Genomic DNA, 17,698 nt, shown 5'->3' with positions numbered 1-17,698 from the left:
ATATGCACATGTTTAATTTTGTGTAACTATACTTGGATTGTGTAAAGGCTCATGTAACCGTTTGTAAATAGGGGAAACGTGGAAGAGCTTGGTCGCTTCTAACTTGACCTTCTTTGGAGCTATAGAGGAGAGGGGGAGAGGCTAAATGCTAACGCCGTCCGTGCTCTGTGAAGCACCTGCACCTGTGAAGACCAGACAGCTACAAAAGAACTCCTAAGCTCAGGTATGAAGATATCTCAGTATGGAAAAACGGTGGCCTATTCCTTTAAGCTTATGCTTGCCTATATTATGGTAAAAATCTGTTTTCATTAACAAAACTTCCAGCATCTGTACATGCAATGTGATTTAACCTCTTAACCCCCAACATAACCAAGCACATTTTCTCCAGTTCGGCTTTACCTAAATCAAAGCTTCTGTACTGTAGAGCAACAGTGTTACGCCTCATTTGAAAGCCAAGGCCTACAAAACTGATCCTGTTTTTGTCGTGTTATCGTTGCATTTTTGTTACGCTCTTTTGTCATGTTTTTGTTGCATTATTGTTTCTTTTCTGGCACTTTTTCGTCGCTCTTTTTCTCACTTACTTGCTTAGCTTTTGTCACTTTTTCATGGTCTTTCTTTTTTGTGTGTCCTTTTTCTTATGTTTTCATCGCTCTTTTGTCACATTTTCATCCTCGTTTTTGTTGCTATAACTTTTCCCAAAAGCTTTTAGATTTGGGTAAAGCTGGAGAAAATGTGCTCAGTTCAGGTGGGGGTTAAGAGGTTAAAGCCTGATGTACTAAACTGAAATCTAAAGTCTGTCTGTTACATTTGTTTATCAGATTTGCACAAGTAATATAAAAAGGTTTCTACTGATGAATAGCTTGTACCATTCTGTGAAATGTGCCTGTTTCAGTTTGAAGTAGTGCTTGCTATTAACCTCCTGCATTAGTAAATCATCTTTTGTATTAGTAGAGGTTAATTCACTGTTAATACAGAATTAGTTATTTTGTAGTATATTCTCAACCAAACATAAACTTTCAGGCCTTTGCCATGAAGGAAGCCTGGTTCCCCTCTCAAGTTTTTCCCATAGCATTATGAATAAACCAAGTATTGTTTTTTTCCCTATTACACATTGCTGTATCATATGCTTTGTATCTTTTATAGGGCAGGAAGAAGAGGAGGAAGGGTCACAACCGCGGTCCAAGGAAACTCCTTGTTAGGACCAAGAGTGACCAGTCACCCACTGATGACCTGAAGATCCTGGACTCGTTGCTGGAGGACCTGGTCGGTGTCTTTGATGTGAACTTATTTTATTACTATATATTAATACTATGCTCATTGTGTTTTATTCATTTACTGTCCAGGCGGTGCCAGCTGTGAAGGTGACCCCTGGAGCATCACCTGCCAGTGCTGATGTGGGCGGTGTTTCTCCTGCTGTGATGGAGATCGACCAGGTTGGTGTCTCTAACTTTAAAAGCATACTTTACATGCATAACCTGTTTGTGTTCCCAAGTCTGTTTAAAGCAAATATAGGCTTTACTGATGACTATTGTGATATTATTTACAATTACAAAAACACTCTACACGCTAATGTTTTACATATACTTTTTTTTAAGCCCTTAAAGACATTTATTCAATTGTAGTTCACAATAAGCCCAATCAAGCCCTAATTAGTGCTAGTGCAGCCGAGAGTTGAAGCTCAGTGAGTGAATTCTGGAGGTTATTGTTTTGGTTAATTATATGACTTTATTTACCACATAGACGGAGCCCGGAGCTGGGCCACTTGGAACACCGCCTGCCAACGACGCTGATGTTCTGGTGAAAGGCCAGGTTGGTATTGGAGTGTTCATTTGAGTATTATCATTATAGGTATTATAAGTCAAAAAGTGTTATTCTTAATGAACGTAAAAAGGGTCTGTATAGTGTGAATGTTCTGTGACTTTACCTGATAGCCAAGTGCATTTTCTACAGTTTGACTTTACCCAATTATAAAAGCATCTGTACTGGAGAGCAACAGTGTTACACTTCATTTGAAAGCTAAGACCTACAAAACTGATCCCAACTGCTTTGTCGTATAGCCGCATTTTTTTACACTCTTTTCACTTTTTGTGTTATTTTTGCTTTTTTGGCATGTTTTTGTTGCTCATTTATTGCTTCTTTGTCTCTTTTTTGGCACATATTTGCTTCATTTTTGTCTTTGTGTGGCCTTTTATTTGTAGCTTTTTAGTTTCTGCTTTTGCTGTCGCATTTGTTATATTTTTGTGAACGTTTAATCATTTTTTCGTTGTATTTCTGTCACTTTTTTGTCATATTATTGTCGCTCTTCTGTAACATTTTTGTTCCATTTTCATCCACTTTTTTGTTCTATTTTGACACCTTTTCCAAAAAGCTTTTAGATTTGGGTAAAGTCAAACTGGAGAAATGTGCTCAGTTCAGGTGGGGGTTAAGAGGTTAAAGCCTGATGTACTAAACTGAAATCTAAAGTTCAGGTGCCGTTGTCTGTCACACTCGTTTATCAGATTTGTGCAATTAATAATATAAAACAGTTTGTAATGAGAAATCACTTCAAACTTACTATAAAATGACATGTTCTAGATTTAGTTTGAAGTAGTGCTTTACCACCTTATTTGGAGGTAATTCCCTATTAAAACAGAATTAGTTATTTTTACTATATTCTCAGTCCAACAAACCTTTGTGATGAAGGAAACCTGGTTCCCCCACACTATTATCTCATAGCTTTATAAATATAAATCAAGTATTGATTTTTTCTTTGTATTATACATTGCTCAAGCATATTTATTGTCTTTTTTACAGAAGAGGAAGAAGAACAGGAAGCGTCACATCCGCAGTCCAAGGAAGGCCGATGGAAGGACCAAGAAGACCAGGAGTGATGTTGTTGTCGATGTAGATGATGGTGATGTTGAGATTGTTGGTTTTGGTCTTGATGCACCGGTTAAAGCAGGTTGTAGAAGAGAAGAAGACGGCCCCGGTGTTGCTGAGGTAAGTCAAGGTGAGTCGGTGCCGGTCACTCTTCCACGGAACATCCGTGGCTCCTTTCACCAGGGGAGTAATCGGTTCGCGTTTGCTGGCTCTCAGTGTATGGGGATTGCACTGATGAGTCTTGCTAAGCACACTGTGGGTCGTGTGTCGTTGTGGCAGAAGCAGGACTTGGACCGGACTCTTGTTTTGGGTGATGAGTTGTATAGATACTGCAAAGTTAGTGGCAGGATTGCTCCCGGGTCAAGTATGTTGTTGGTCCCAGAGCTCCCACATGAGTGGGACATTGAGGGACAAAAGGTTTGTTTTGAGTTTACTGAAGGTCTTCCCGGTGTAGTTGGTGTTGACAGTGGGGAGTTTATTGATAACATGCTCATTGTGAGCCTGCGCAGTGGTTTAGAAAGAATGTTGGCACTGTATGACACCTGCCTGTTCACCATGTGTGGCAGCACTTGTGCCATCATTCATGATAACGGTTTGTACGCTGTGGTCGACTCTCACTCTCGGAGTGTGAGTGGGATGGTCGATGCTCATGGCAAAAGTGTTGTGGTGTTCTTTAGGTCTATTGAAGATCTGTATGGGCACTTTTGTCGTTTAGCACGTTGTTATAAGCGTGCGGAGAAACAGTTTGAGCTGACTGGTGTTGTTGTAACTGTTGCATCTGAGGATGTTGCCATCGTCGAGGATGTTGCCATCGTCGAGGATGTTGCCATCGTCGAGGATGTTGCCATCGTCGAGGATGTTGCCATCGTCGAGGATGTTGCCATCGTCGAGGATGTTGCCATCGTCGAGGATGTTGGCATCAGCGAGGATGTTGGCATCAGCGAGGATGTTGGCATCAGCGAGGATGTTGGCATCAGCGAGCATGCTAACATTAGCGAGCAGATGCAGTCAGTTGGTTGTAGTGTGCCTAAGGTTAATGCAAAGCCTCCAAACACCAAGGGCATTCACACATCAAAGAAATCTAAATCTATCCTCTCTAAAAAGGTTGATGCTGGTTTAGAGTTTATTAGCCACACTCAAAGAACTAGATATTTCAGCCCCATAGATAAGGATATTAGCCAATCTTTGTGTAGAAAGTTAGAAATACAGTTTGAACATATTAATATGTCCCAAATTACCACCAGTAGGTCATTAGGTGCCCCATGCAAAAATGAGTCCATTGTTGCTGATGGGAATTGTTTTTTCCGTGCAATCTCCCTTGCAGTTAGTGGAACTCAAAAGAATCATAGACGAATTAGGATTTCGGTTGTAAAAGAACTCGAAAAGAATTCTTTGAAATATAAGAGTTTATGGTGTCACTATTCCCCCTCAGTTTATGAGTATATTCAAACTAAAAGAATGAAATATGTAGGTAGTTGGGCAACAGAGGTGGAGATACAGGTAACGGCTGACCTTTTAGGGGTAGGTATATTTACTTTCTTTGATGGGAATTGGCTTGAATACACATGTAAGGGTAAAGCACAGTCAAGTCAATCTATTTACTTAGAAAACTGCAATCGAAATCATTACGAGGTAGTTATATGTGTTAAAGATTCTGGAGGGCAGGGTTGTTGCGGCGTTTGCCAAATCAATGGTAATAAAACAGGGTACAGACTCCGATTTCGTAAGGACTCTCCATCAAAAGCTGCACAGGTAAGTAGTCCCAATAAATATGAAGAAAGAGAGAAATTTAGAAAACGGTATGCACAGGGAGGGTTTAAAGAGAAATTTAATGAACTGCGTAGGATAAAATATACACAGCAATCTGTGTATAAACACTATAAAAAAGAAATTAACAGAAACCGGTACCGACAGCAACTTTTGTCAAGAAACAAGTTAAAGCAAAGAAGTATAGAAATGTATAGGCAAAATATGTTACACAGAGAAAAACTTAAGGCATTGAGCATTATAAAATATAGAACAAATTTGCTGCACCAAGAAGGCGTTAAAGCTTCCAGCAAAGAGAAATATACTCAAGATAAGCTGCATAAAGAAAGCGTTAAAGCTTACAGCAAAGATAAATATAGTCAAGATAAGCTGCATAAAGAAAGCGTTAAAGCTTACAGCAAAGACAAATATAGTCAAGATAAGCTGCATAAAGAAAGCGTTAAAGCTTACAGCAAAGAAAAATATAGTCAAGATAAGCTGCATAAAGAAAGCGTTAAAGCTTACAGCAAAGAAAAATATAGTCAAGATAAGCTGCATCAAGAAAGCGTTAAAGCTTACAGCAAAGTGAAATATAGTACAGATGAGTTACATAGAGATAAAAAGAAATCACTTAGTAAGGACAAATACAGAACAAGTCTATCATTTCGGGAGAATTTAAAAGTAGCAAGTAAAAGTAAGTATGAAAATCCAATTCATAGGGAAGGTAAAATAGTGAGCAGTAAAACAAGATATCATACTCAGGAAAATAAAAAGCATATTCAAGAGACTTCTAAAAAACAGCATAAACTCAAATTAAAGGACTTTGATTATGTTGCACAGTGTTTCTTGGCAAAAGTTGAAAAAGGGCCAGAATACATCTGTTCTGTTTGCCATAGGTTATTCTTTGAAAAATCTGTAAAACCTTGTAGCTTAAATAACTATAGAAAGAATGACAGAGTTTTAGATGTAGCTAATACGTGCATTAAAGACACATATTTACATAAATGTAGCAAAGCCTGTGCCCGCCCATGTGCAGTAAAGAAAACGGCCAGAGGTAAGTTGTGGATTTGTTTCACCTGTCATCGTAAGATACTTAGGGGTTGCATTCCACCGGAAAGTTCTTTTAACAACCTGGAACTTGATCCCATCCCAGAAGAATTGGCATTTTTAAACGATGTGGAGGAACTTTTGGTCTCGCCCAATGTAGCTTTGATGAAGATGGTAGCATTACCTAAGGGAGGCCAAAAGGGAATTCACGGGCCAGTCACCTGTGTCCCTTCAAATATAGCAGAAACAGCCAAGTTATTGCCCCGTTCAGATTTGGGTGGAGTTGTGTTGCCAATTAAACTGAAGCGTAAGCTAACATATAAAGGCCATTATAAATATAGGTTTGTCAACACAATGCGCATTAAGTTAGCAATTCAGCGTTTAAAAAGCATTAATAAGTATTTTTCTGATATTAATTTTGATGAAACTTGGATTAATGAATTTTCTAGAGAAGATCAGGATCAATCTGACATTGAAGAAATGGATGTTTCTTTAGATGAAGGTAAGGACAAGTCATCAAATTCACATCAAGAGGATGAAAAACATCCTGAGGTGAACCTTGATGACGAAGTCCTGCATGACCAACAGCGATACTGCATCTTTCAGGATACTTGTTCTTTGCCCGTGAATTTAGGGCAACACATTTTAGATCAGTACTTGGATGGTGTTTTAAATCTAGCTCCTACTGAGGGTAACAACCCTATCAAATTACTTTCAGATAAGGGAAATGAAGCCAAATGCTTTCCTTGTTTGTTTCCACAAGGCCGCGGTACATTTCTTGACAAAAGGCTGATTCGTATAACTTTATATCGTTATTTAAACAATCGTATAATGCATGCCGATGGCCGATTTGCGCGGTGTTTATCGTTCATTTTTTATGCATATTATTTATCGGTTCTTCAGCAAGTGGTCTCTAGTGTATCCATCGCACTTCGGAAGGGTGATACTAATCCTAACCGACCTCACGATCGCGGCAGCAATGATTCGGATCTAAAAGAATCACTTAAGAAGATGGTAGAGCGCGATTGTGGCTATCGTTTTCTTAGGCCGATTAGAGGCTCTCCACCATATTGGGGCGGTGGTAAGAGACACATGATGGCATTGCTGCACAAGCGCGAAAACCCGACCTGGTTCTGTTCTTTTTCCAGCGCAGATATGCGCTGGAAAAACTTAATTAACACTGTTCTTAGACAGGAAGGCCGTGATCAAACTTTAGAGGACTTAGAGTGGGCAGAGCGTTGTGAACTCTTGCAGCGTAATCCGGCTACCGCGGCTAGGATGTTTGATTATCGCTGGCGTATATTTCTCAAGGAAGTTTTAATGTCCCCAGCACATCCTGTAGGAGAAATAGATGACTATTTTTACCGCGTTGAGTTCCAACAGCGAGGCTCCCCACATGTCCATGTACTTCTGTGGGTTCGAGGAGCACCTAAATTAGATGTTAACACAGATGAAGAGGTGATCGCGTTTATAGATAAATACGTCACCTGTGAGCTGCCACCAGAGGACGATGCGTTACACGAAATCGTCACCTCTGTGCAGAAACATTCAGAGAACCACTCCAAATCATGCAGGAAAAACAAAACTGTTTGTCGTTTTAATTTCCCCCGTCCCCCGTCTGCGCGCACTTTTATAAAACGATCTAGTAAACCTAGATGCCCCAAGTGTCACAAAGATAATAAAGATAACCCCCAGGATGAAGCCCGAGAAGTGCCATGTATATGCCATAGGACCATAAATGCTGAACGAGCTGCAGCGCTTGTGGCTGCCGTCAAAAAAGCTAGTTCTGCCAAAGATTGCGCATATGTCCTCCCCGAAGATCTGTTTGATTCTCTGGGGTTTAATCAGGAAGTATTTGAAATAGCGTATTGTTCTTTGGGTGGTCGTACACATATTGTTTTGATGAGGAAAGTCAACGCGATTTGGATTAATAATTTTAGTAGGGGGATCGCCAAATTGTGGAATGCAAATTTTGATATTCAATATGTTTGCAATCCCTATGCTTGCATTGTGTACGTAATATCATATATGGGCAAATCGGAACGGGAGATAGGATTATTATTGGCTAACTCTCAAAAGGAAGCTCAGAAAGGGAATCTAGACGCCAAGGAGGCATTGAAAAAAGTGGGTACAGTTTTCCTCCATAATAGAGAAGTATCTGCTCAGGAGGCCATTTATTTATTAACGGGGATGCATTTGATGGAGTCTTCTAGGAAGCTCGTTTTTATTCCAACGGGAGAAAACATAGTTAGAATGAGCAAACCGTTAAGCACCATTGAGGAAACAGATCGAGAGGAGGACATATGGATGCTAAACATTGTGGACCGGTATAAGAACCGTCCTGACGATGGCGCGTTTAATGATATGTGTATTGCGACGTTTGCGTCAGAGTATCGCGTCCTTTCAAACAGCCAAAGATCTAAGAAGTCCATTCAACTTCAAAATGATTGCGGATATATTGTTAAACGAACGAGATCTGAAGCTGCCGTAATCGATCATATGCGTCCTTCAAAAACCAAAAATCCAGAACTGTACTATAGGGTCCTGATTGAACTGTATTTGCCCTATCGTACAGAATTGAAACCGGATACTTGCGAGACGTTTTTGCTGTTTTATAAAAATGGCAGGATTGAGTTCTCCGACGGTTCAATACATAGTGTACGTTCAATAGTTAAATTGAATAGAAGCAAATTTGATGTCATAAAAGAAGACATCGAAAAGCTCCAGGAGGAAATCGTCTGTGACGAAGTCCTGGAGAGCGGATGGGCTTCGTTGTGTCCCGAGCAGGAATCTGAACGTTTAGACTGCATCGAGGAAATAGAACAGCAACGAGCCCAATGCCCTGAAGAAGAGGAGCCTCTTCCCATTCCTGAGTTGGCCGTACGCCACGAGGAAATAGCCCATATAGAAAGACAAAATAATATCCTTAGTAGGCAAGAGGGTTTAGCTTTAGTCCGTTCATTAAATGAACAGCAAATGGCCATTTTTTACAAAATCCGGGCATGGTGTTTGAACAAAGTAGCGGGTACCAAACCAGAGCCATTTCATGTATTCATTACGGGTGGGGCGGGAACCGGGAAGAGTCACCTGATTAGAGCAATACAGTATGAAGCGACCAGGTTGCTGGCACCTTTGTGCCGGGATCCTGATGGCATCAGCATCCTACTTACCGCACCAACAGGGGTAGCAGCATACAATTTAAAAGCAGCTACTATCCATAATACTCTTCACATTCCAGTCCCCCCAACAAAGCCAGTCAAAACATTATTAGAAGACAAGGCAAATACTGTCCGTGTCAGATTTAGGGATTTACAGATTTTGATTATTGATGAGATTTCCATGGTCGGCCATAATTTAATGCTATATATTGACAGTAGACTGACACAAATCAAACAATCAGGTGACTCTTCCCGGTTTGGTAATATTTGTGTAATAGCTGTAGGGGATTTTTATCAGTTAAGGCCAATTAAAGATACAGCCCTCTATAGAGATGGAGACAGTTCAGACTTGTGGGCAAAATTCTCATTTGTGGAATTGACGACGATCATGCGTCAGAAAGATGAGGATTTTGCCCAATTGCTGAACCGTTTGAGAACACGATCTAGGACTACATCCCTGCTAAATTCAGATATTGAATTGTTAAAACTTTGTGAAACCGGGGAAGAGTCTGAGGCTTTGCATATTTATTCCAGAAATAGGCAAGTTGACGACTTTAATCACCAGAAACTTTGTGAAACCTGCCCAGATTTTGTAAAGATAGTTGCAAAGGATTATAGTCGCAATAAGAAAACAGGGAAATTGGAGGATAGAATGACCCCTCTGTTAAATACCGAGCATACATGCTTGCCAGAGGAGGTATTTTTGGGTAACGGAGCACGCATTATGCTATGTAAAAATATAGACGTTAATGATGGCCTTGTTAATGGCATATGCGGTACAATTACAGACATTATTTGGTCAGGTAGAACATTCCCAGTAGCAGTTTACATTTTGTTTGATGATAGCGTTGCTGGTTCTCAAAAAAGGCAACGTTATAGACACCCGTCCCCTGATCTAGCTGGATGTACACGTATTGAACCGGAGGAGGAACGTGCAAACAATCAAGGTGGCATTCGGCGTCAGTTTCCACTTAGACTTGCGTGGGCCTGTACTGTTCATAAGGTCCAAGGCATTTCTGTTGATAACGCAGTTGTGTCCCTTGATCAAATTGATTCTGCTGGTCAAGCATATGTAGCATTAAGTAGAGTAAGAACCCTGTCTGGTCTCACCATCCAAGACTTCAAAGAAAAAGCCATTTATTGCAATGATCAGGTTAAATTTGCTCTACATTTTATGCCTCCCTTCTTGACAGAAAGTGTGTCTCGGCCCATCTACAATGAACCCTTTTTTGTGTTGTTTTTGATGAATGTTCAAGGTTTAAGTAGGCATGTGTCCGATTTGACACGGTGCACACAGCTTTGGCGGCCTAACTGCATTGCTGTGACAGAGACATGGCTAAGTGCTGACTCGTGTTTAGACACGGTGCAAATAGATAATTTCCTATTTCATAGTCGGTCCCGTAGTGATAGTTACAATAGTAGCACCAATCCAGCACTTGTAGAGTTATGTGGCCAACAACATGGGGGAGTTGGCGTGTACTGTGATGTAAATGGGGCTTATGATGTCACAGTACCTCATTTTGATTTGGAATGTATAGCATATAATAATCAGGCTTTCAATATTTTAGTTGTTGTGATTTATCGTCCCCCATCTTATGCCATGTCTTTGTTCATCAAAAACCTGAAGAGGCTATTTAATTGGCTGCAGTCTAAGAGCGGAACCATTGTTATTGTTGGAGACTTTAATGAGGACATACTGAAATCTTCCAAATTGTCCAAATTGATGCTTGATAGAGGCTATATTCAGTATGTTGACTCTCCTACAACCGAGAGAGGGACCCTAATTGACCATATATATGTCAAAACAACACAGTTTGAAGTTCACTCTGTAGTTGTGCCAACATATTTCTCTGATCACGAAGGGATTGCCTGTTCTTTTAAGTATTTGACTGACTAGATTATGTGTTGCTGTTGGTCATGCATGATGTTTGAGTTGTAGATATTGATTATATTATCATGTTTATACATAATCATGTTTATACATTATCATGCAAGATCATGTTTGAGTTGTAGATATTGATTACATAATCATGTTTATTCATTATCATGTTTATACATTTTCCTGCATGATCATGTTTGAGTAGTAGTCACTGATTACATAATCATGTTTGTTCATTATCATACATGATCATGTTTGAGTAGTAGATACTGATTATGTCTAAGGGCTCATTTATACTTCTCAAGACACAAGAACTTCTTGTTCTTGCACTCTGAGCTGCAGAACAAAATGAAGTCACTTTTGTCTTGCAACCATGGAAATGTTTTCTAACTGAGGACAGTTCCACGGTTGCAAGGCAATAATGACATCATTTTGTACTGCAGCTTACGGGTACAAAAACAATAAGTTCTTGCGTCTTGTGAAGTATGAATGAGCCTTTATATATCATGTTTATACATTATCATGCATGATCATGTTTGATTAGTAGATACTGATTACATCATCATGTTTATTCATTATCATGTTTATTTATTATCATGTTTATACATTATCATGCGTGATCATGTTGGAGTAGTAGATACTGATACATTATCATGTGTAAAGGCTCATTCATACTTCACAAGAGGCAAGAACTCCTTGTTCTTGCACTCTGAGCTGCAGAACTAAATGAAATCACTTTTGCCTTAAAACCATGGAAATGTTTTCTAACTGAGGACAGTTCCACGGCGACAAGGCAATAATGACATCATTTTGTTCTGCAGCTCAGGGTGCAAGAACAAGAAGTTCTTGCATCTTGTGAAGTATGAATGAGCCTTAATACATTATCATGTTTGTGTATTATCATGCATGATCATGTTTGATTAGTAGGTACTGATTACATTATCATGTTTTTTCATAATCATGTTTTTTCATTATCACGCATGGTGATGTTTGAGTAGTAGATATTGATTACATTATCATGTTTATTCATTATCATGTTTATAATTATCATGTTTATATACCATCATTTTTATACATTATCATGTGAAAGCCTTTGGAGTTTGGTGCTTTGAAGGTGATGTTATCTAGATTTTGCCGATTATGGACAATTTTTATTACGATGAGGATTATGGTTGGTTTGATTTGATCAGGGTTAGAGTAGTTTTGGTGTAATGCTCGTTTTGTGTAATGCTTGTTTTGGTCTGCTGTTGTGTTCTGCTTCTGGTCTGGTGTAGTGCTTTTTGTCTAGTCTGGTGCTTGTTTTGGTCTGGTGTAGTTCTTTTATTCTGGTGTAGTCTGGTCTGGTCCTGGTTTTGGTCTGGTGTAGTGCTTCTTTTATTCTCGTGTTGTGCTTCTTTTAGTCTGGTGTAGTGCTTCCTTTTGGTCTGGTGTAGTGCTTCTTTTATTCTGGTGTAGGGCTTCTTTTAGTCTGGTGTAGTGCTTCCTTTTGGTCTGGTGTAGTGCTTCCTTTTGGTCTGGTTTTTGTTTTGGTTTGATCTGATGCTTGTTTCGTCCTGGTGTTGTGCTTCTGTTAGTCTAGTTTAGTGCTTTTTTGGTCAGGTGTAGTTCTTTTGGTCTACTGTGGTGCTTGTGTTGGTCTGGCGTGGTGCTTGTGTTAGATTGGTGTAGTGCTTGTGTTGGTCTGGCGTTGTGCTTGTGTTAGATTGGTGTAGTGCTTGTGTTGGTCTGGCGTTGTGCTTGTGTTAGATTGGTGTAGTGCTTGTGTTGGTCTGGCGTGGTGCTTGTGTTAGATTGGTGTAGTGCTTGTGTTGGTCTGGTGTAGTGCTTGTGTTGGTCTGGCGTGGTGCTTGTGTTAGATTGGTGTAGTGCTTGTGTTATGGTCTGGCATGGTGCTTGTGTTAGATTGGTGTAGTGCTTGTGTTGGTCTACTGTGGTGCTTGTGTTGGTCTACTGTGGTGCTTGTGTTGGTCTGGCGTGGTGCTTGTGTTAGATTGGTGTAGTGCTTGTGTTGGTCTGGTGTAGTGCTTGTGTTGGTCTGGCGTGGTGCTTGTGTTGGTCTGGTGTAGTGCTTGTGTTAGATTGGTGTAGTGCTTGTGTTGGTCTGGTGTAGTGCTTGTGTTGGTCTGGTGGGGTGTTGTGATGGTCTGGTGGGGTGTTGTGTTGGTCTGGTGTGGTGTTGTGTTGGTCTGGTGGGGTGTTGTGTTGGTCTGGTGGGGTGTTGTGTTGGTCTGGTGGGGTGTTGTGTTGGTCTGGTGTGGTGTTTGTGTTGGTCTAGTCGGGTGTTTGTGTTGGTCTGGTGGGGTGTTTGTGTTGGTCTAGTCGGGTGTTTGTGTTGGTCTGGTGGGGTGTTTGTGTTGGTCTGGTGGGGTGTTTGTGTTGGTCTGGTGGGGTGTTTGTGTTGGTCTAGTGGGGTGTTTGTGTTGGTCTGGTGGGGTGTTTGTGTTGGTCTGGTGGGGTGTTTGTGTTGGTCTGGTGGGGTGCTTGTGTTGGTCTGGTGGGGTGTTTGTGTTGGTCTGGTGGGGTGCTTGTGTTGGTCTGGTGGGGTGTTGTGTTGGTCTGGTGTGGTGTTTGTATTGGTCTGGTGGGGTGCTTGTGTTGGTCTGGTGGGGTGTTTGTGTTGGTCTGGTGGGGTGTTTGTGTTGGTCTGGTGGGGTGTTTGTGTTGGTCTAGTGGGGTGCTTGTGTTGGTCTGGTGGGGTGTTTGTGTTGGTCTAGTGGGGTGCTTGTGTTGGTCTGGTGGGGTGTTGTGTTGGTCTGGTGGGGTGTTTGTGTTGGTCTGGTGGGGTGTTTGTGTTGGTCTGGTGGGGTGTTGTGTTGGTCTGGTGTGGTGTTGTGTTGGTCTGGTGTGGTGTTGTGTTGGTCTGGTGGGGTGCTTGTGTTGGTCTGGTGGGGTGCTTGTGTTGGTCTGGTGGGGTGTTGTGTTGGTCTGGTGTGGTGCTTGTGTTAGATTGGGGTAGTGCTTGTGTTGGCCTGGTGGGGTGTTTGTGTTGGTCTAGTGGGGTGTTTGTGTTGGTCTGGTGGGGTGTTTGTGTTGGTCTAGTCGGGTGTTTGTGTTGGTCTGGTGGGGTGTTTGTGTTGGTCTAGTCGGGTGTTTGTGTTGGTCTGGTGGGGTGTTTGTGTTGGTCTAGTGGGGTGTTTGTGTTGGTCTGGTGGGGTGTTTGTGTTGGTCTAGTGGGGTGCTTGTGTTGGTCTGGTGGGGTGTTTGTGTTGGTCTAGTGGGGTGCTTGTGTTGGTCTGGTGGGGTGTTGTGTTGGTCTGGTGGGGTGTTTGTGTTGGTCTGGTGGGGTGTTTGTGTTGGTCTGGTGGGGTGTTGTGTTGGTCTGGTGTGGTGTTGTGTTGGTCTGGTGTGGTGTTGTGTTGGTCTGGTGGGGTGCTTGTGTTGGTCTGGTGGGGTGCTTGTGTTGGTCTGGTGGGGTGTTGTGTTGGTCTGGTGTGGTGCTTGTGTTAGATTGGGGTAGTGCTTGTGTTGGCCTGGTGGGGTGTTTGTGTTGGTCTAGTGGGGTGTTTGTGTTGGTCTGGTGGGGTGTTTGTGTTGGTCTAGTCGGGTGTTTGTGTTGGTCTGGTGGGGTGTTTGTGTTGGTCTAGTCGGGTGTTTGTGTTGGTCTGGTGGGGTGTTTGTGTTGGTCTAGTGGGGTGTTTGTGTTGGTCTGGTGGGGTGTTTGTGTTGGTCTGGTGGGGTGTTTGTGTTGGTCTGGTGGGGTGTTTGTGTTGGTCTAGTGGGGTGTTTGTGTTGGTCTGGTGGGGTGTTTGTGTTGGTCTGGTGGGGTGTTTGTGTTGGTCTGGTGGGGTGTTTGTGTTGGTCTGGTGGGGTGCTTGTGTTGGTCTGGTGGGGTGTTGTGTTGGTCTGGTGTGGTGTTGTGTTGGTCTGGTGGGGTGCTTGTGTTGGTCTGGTGGGGTGTTTGTGTTGGTCTGGTGGGTGTTGTGTTGGTCTGGTGGGGTGTTGTGTTTGTCTGGTGTGGTGCTGTGTTGGTCTGGTGGGGTGTTGTGTTGGTCTGGTGTGGTGCTTTTGTTAGTTAGGTGTGGTGCTTTTGTTGGTCTGGTGTGGTGCTTTTGTTAGTTAGGTGTGGTGCTTTTGTTAGTTAGGTGTGGTGCTTTTGTTGGTCTGGTGTGGTGTTTGTGTTGGTCTGGTGGGGTGTTGTGTTGGCCTGGTGTGGTGTTTGTGTTGGTCTGGTGGGGTGTTTGTGTTGGTCTGGTGGGGTGTTTGTGTTGGTCTGGTGTGGTGTTTGTGTTGGTCTGGTGTGGTGTTTGTGTTGGTCTGGTGGGGCGTTTGTGTTGGTCTGGTGTGGTGCTGTGTTGGTCTGGTGTGGTGTTTGTGTTGGTCTGGTGTGGTGCTGTGTTGGTCTGGTGTGGTGTTTGTGTTGGTCTGGTGTGGTGCTGTGTTGGTCTGGTGTGGTGTTTGTGTTGGTCTGGTGTGGTGCTGTGTTGGTCTGGTGTGGTGTTTGTGTTGGTCTGGTGTGGTGCTGTGTTGGTCTGGTGTGGTGTTTGTGTTGGTCTGGTGTGGTGTTTGTGTTGGTCTGGTGGGGTGTTTGTGTTGGTCTTATTAGATCTATTTATTTCCTCTTTAGTGTGGCCCTATTTAGACTCTTTGGTCTGGATGGGTCAGCTTTGACCCTTTGGTCTGATGTTTGTTTGTTTGTTCCTGATTCAATGTTGTCCTTTCTTCTTTTTCTGGCTCCATTTAGACTCTTTAGTCTTCTTCAGTCCTTTCTCTGTTTCCTTTCTTCTATGTGGTCCTTCTTTGGTCCAGCTTTAGACCCTTTGGTCTGTCCTTGGTCGAGACAGACGACCTACCTTGAGCCGGGGTCTGTCCGAGGTTTCTGGCCGTTAAAGGGAGTTTTTCCTCGCCACTGTTGCTCAAGGTTAGCTTAGAGAGGGATAAATTAGTTCAATAAAACATTTAGGTTAATCTAATACTAAATTTTAACACGTTAATAAAATAATAATAATAGTTATAGTAGTAATAATAAAAATAATAATAATAGTTCTTATAATAATAGCTATTCTAGAAATAATAGTTGTAATAAGTTTCAATAGTATATAATAGTAACCGTAATTATAATTGTTCTAATTTAAATTAATTGTAATCTACTGTAAAAAAAAATACTTTGATTAAATATGGTGTTCTAAAAGACTTTAATTGATTACTATTGATGTTTCTTAGGTGTATAAAATAATCAACTAAATTTTGTTCTCTTTAGTGTTTTACTTAAATCTCGTTCCATTTTCCAATTTACATGTATTTACAATTTAGATGTATATAGTTCATATTGTTTGGGTGATTTATTTTGTTAAAGCCAAAATTAAAAGTTATTTGCAATCAATGTATCTTTGTGTTTGTTTTCTAATTCATACTTTTTTTTTAATTAAATATTGCTATGAAAACTATATAATGTGTGTCTTTTCTTTATTTTTTCATGTGCTGTATTTCAATTCATTACCTGAATGATAAGTAAATAAATCTATAAAAAGATATGTGTCTGTGTAATTTTGCTCATGTTTTTCCTCCTTTTTTAACTGTTTTGTTGAAGGTGTAAAGCTAAATGATCATTAGTTTATGTCAGGGGTCCTGAATTAAATTTAACTGAGGTCCAGATAAAAAAAAAAGTCAAGCTATGGTCTGGAACATACAGGGTTAATTCAGTTATGTGGGAATTTTAAGCCTTTATTTAATCAATCCTTTACATAGAAAATAATGCCATTCATTGAATCCTGTGTTGTTACTCTAAAGATGTGTATTGGCTCCGAAATATCAGAATTTGTATTATTTAAGCAATGTGCCAATGCAGTGATGTGTTTCTTTACTCCTGGTTATGTCCAGGAAAACAGCCACGTTATTTGCACAATTTTTAGAACGATTATTAGATTCTCCTTGGTTTTGAGCCATATTTCAATAATTTCAGGTCTGGACGGGTTGGCGCATATCAGCACATTTTCATGTTATTTGTTGTGTTTTTATTATTGCAATGTAAAGATTTCAAATTAAGATGTTATATGAACAATCTGGGAAACAAATACACCACATTGTCTTGTGGTGCTGAACTGGACAGCGCTCACATTTGTAGCTTAAATGTCTGTCAGCATTCAGCACCATGGACAGTTCCTGATTTCTTCTTGACAGCAGAAATCAAGGCAAATCAAATGACAGGATGCCTCTGATATAATTGCTTGCACCAAACTTGACTTAGATTTTGGGATGTTACCATGGCAACTTATTCAGGGATGGGGCGTGACCATAATTGTCCATCATGTCTGTGCCAAGTTTCATTTGTCTACGACAAACGTTATTTTTTAGTTTTGTTTACTCTCGGAGGCTGGGAGACCACTCACCATCATCTTTTTGCATGGATGATGTGGAGTGGTCATAATGTCACTGCCACCCAAGGATGGGTTTATTAAAGAGTAAAGGCAAGACATGGTGCCTTCGGCCAGGTCGGTTGATTTACCCAAAATGGCCGACCTATTAGTTGCCTAGCAACAATTTGATATACTTTTTTGTTCAGACTGTCACGAGACCCGTCTGTACCAATTTTGATTTGGTTGTGCCAAACCTTAACAACGGGTTGTTGGATTGGCAAATGTTGGTTTGGAGGTCGTTGCCATGGCAACACAATGGGAAAAGTGGCATGGCCATCATTTACTTTTTTTATTGGGGTCATGTGACGGATGTCTGTGCCAACTTATTCCTGTCTATGACAAAGTTCATTTTAACGCTCCTATTAATTAAAAAAATAAATAATTGGTGCTCTGAAGGGCGCCCATTTTCAAATTCCCTGTAGCACAACATCCAGGATTGGGGACTTGATCAATGATTCAAATTACACTCAATTCGGACACAGTATGTGCAAGTTATTACTCTTTGAACGGTGACAGCATGTGCCGAAAGCATACACAAAATGTATAGCGTTGCCATGACAACACCATCAATCTTATTAGAAATTTTTTAATACTGAGGTAGATGATCTGGACCGACCATGGAAGTTGCTGCGTTCAATGCCCTAGGACGAGTTTGT

The sequence above is a fragment of the Gobius niger genome (assembly GCF_951799975.1).
Source record: "Gobius niger genome assembly, chromosome: 22".
NCBI classification, from domain to species: domain Eukaryota; kingdom Metazoa; phylum Chordata; class Actinopteri; order Gobiiformes; family Gobiidae; genus Gobius; species Gobius niger.
Note: the sequence above shows the minus strand (reverse complement) of the source record.